A 2,533-nucleotide genomic window follows, 5' to 3' on the forward strand; every position below is an offset into this window, starting at 1 on the left:
TGCAATTAATGTGTTTTGTGTGGTAATAAATAATCTTAGTTTAATCATTTGGTTTGCTATAAATACCCAAGTTCTCAAGCATTGTAAATCATCCCATCCAAATCCCACTTCCAATTGTGAAGAAGCTTGTAAGCTTTCTTATTCCAATAGTTTGTAAACCTTTTTCATATATCAAAGTCCAAGTGTTTTGCCAAAGCTTGTTGCTTCCCTCCTTTCTCTATTTCTTTCTTTGTCCAATTTTATTTGAGAGTGCAAAGTGCAAGAGGTGTGATAGAGTTTGTAAACTTATCACCCACATATTTTGGTATTGAGTTAGTAAACTGTCAAATACCAACACTTGTGCGGTATTTTATCAGGTTTTCACAAAGACAGGCATAATACCAGTTGTCAACTATCATCCCGGTGCCAAGGTCATGAAGCAAAGTAGATATCTTCTGGGTATCACCTAGCCAATTTTCAATAATTCCCTTCTCAACAAGCAATTCCACATCCTTTGAGGTTTTCGCGAGCTTCATAAGGAAAACATAATTAGTAGCTAGATCCTCCTCTCTGTGATGGCATTGTTCAAAAGCAAGGAGATTTCTGAATGTCAGATCTGTGGAATCGTCCACTGTTAACTTCGGAATTTCGAGGATCCCCCCACAAGAATTTTATGTCAAATAAGCTGCTGTCTTTTCCTACCTTAAACTTGACTCCAGCCTGGAGTAGCTCTGTCACGTTGGCTGTGATGTTGGCTTTGTCTGTGGTTTCGGGTGTGTCTGTGGTGTTGGGTGTGTACCCAGACGTCAGAAAGATGAGCGAGATAAGCACACTAGGATCCGGTGGCACCAAGTGGTTTTGGGTGTGTCTGTAGTTTCGGGTGAGGCTGTGGTTTTAGGTTTCTTTTTTGGTTCCAACGGTAGGTATAGAATTCTTATCAGATCAACAAAATGTTGTACTTCTACTCCAGAAGAACATATCTTGTCAATTTTCGCTTTCTTCCCTTCTGTATCGCTTTGGAAAAGATTGTAGGAAATTTGAAGTAACGAAGGCAGCTGATGTGTAGAAGGTAAAAGTGTGAAAAGACCTTGAAGAATGAAGAATGGCAGCTGATTTTCAAGCAACTTCAAATCTCGAGACACATCCCATATCATCGTAGGTTTGCTGAATACGTAATCATATTCGTCCTCTCGATAATTGGAGTAATGAAACCTCAGTAAGAAATCAATGACGAAGGCGGCATCCACTGAAACAATTCTTACAAATTCATCCTTGTCAAACACAATGGGTTCTGCATAAAAACCTCGCAACCTTTCCTCTTGGTCCTGTATCTTTTGTATATAATCAAACAATCTTACCCCGGTTTGACTTAGAAAATGTCGTAGGTACCTTATTTTGTGCTCTTCCATGGCTTTTAAGGGTTCCTCGCCATGGTGAAGTGGGCCTATAGAGACTACATGGGGTGTATATGCTTTCTCATTTACTTGCCGTAGTCGCTCAGGAACTCTGTAGATACACCGCTCACGGGACAGGTCAGACAAGTTATCCAACTGGTTTTCTATGTCACGTGCCATTTTACAGGCTATCTATATCTGCATTGATTCAAATATTTTATTAGGCACACAATCAACTAAGATACTTCGAGCAAACTTTTGTAAGAAACAAAAAAATACCCAGCCAAATGCCTTCGGAGTTATTGTGGAATGTTGCCACTAAATATTCATATGAACCCTGATTGTATGTGGTTCAATATCCTAATAGATATGATATTGAGTTTTTACCCATATGTCTTGGGTCGAAACTCCCTTCTTTCCTGAATTATTGTAAGATTTTCGAATTATCCTCATGCTCTTAATAATAATAAAATTAATACAAAAAAAAAAAGATTTCATATTGACCCTGACGAGGCATGGACAAGTAGAAAAGGGAATCGAACTCAAAATCTTGTGAGAATGAGTGCCGTGATAATTTTTTTAGTGTTAATAACAGTACTTCCCATCAAAAATGGAAAAAAAAAAATGAAGTGACTTCGCATTTGCTTTGTATATGGAAAACAAACAAGTTTGTACAGTTAATTTGCCTCCCATATATAACCAAGAAAACTCAATAATATTACTTGCTCTCCTTTGGTATATGAAAAATAAATTTTCTTTTAACAATAGCACAATGATAGGCTGCCTATATATAACCATTTTTTCTTCAATATGTTTTTGTAGAAGGTGTTTACTTGGCTTAATTAAATTAATGTCATGATTCATGCAGCTACCTAACCTTATCTTTCTTCGCACTGATGGCTGTTGTCCTGGTTATGAAAATTCCCAGTTCCTTAAAAAAAAAAAACCATAAGTGGTTGATACTAATTCTTCAATTAATAGGATGATGATCCTCACCGGATACTTTTTGTGGAAATTTAGGAAATCCTTACATCTTAGTCGTTCATCGTACATTGTACGGTCAGTTTTCGTTAGGTACTATTTTTGTTTAATTTTAAATAAAGAAATTCAAAATGATTTCTAATCGCACAATGTACGATGAACGGCTAGGATATGAGGAT

At 36.9% G+C, this 2,533-nt stretch overlaps 1 pseudogene; it reads right to left on the bottom strand.

The window, feature by feature from the left end:
- Positions 1–323: 323 nt before the first annotated feature.
- LOC148690956 (UPF0481 protein At3g47200-like) lies at positions 324–1,553 on the bottom strand (annotated as a pseudogene).
- Positions 1,554–2,533: the final 980 nt, after the last annotated feature.

The sequence above is a fragment of the Pyrus communis genome, chromosome 15 (assembly GCF_041283825.1).
Source record: "Pyrus communis isolate YQ-2024b chromosome 15, ASM4128382v1, whole genome shotgun sequence".
Lineage (NCBI taxonomy): Eukaryota > Viridiplantae > Streptophyta > Magnoliopsida > Rosales > Rosaceae > Pyrus > Pyrus communis.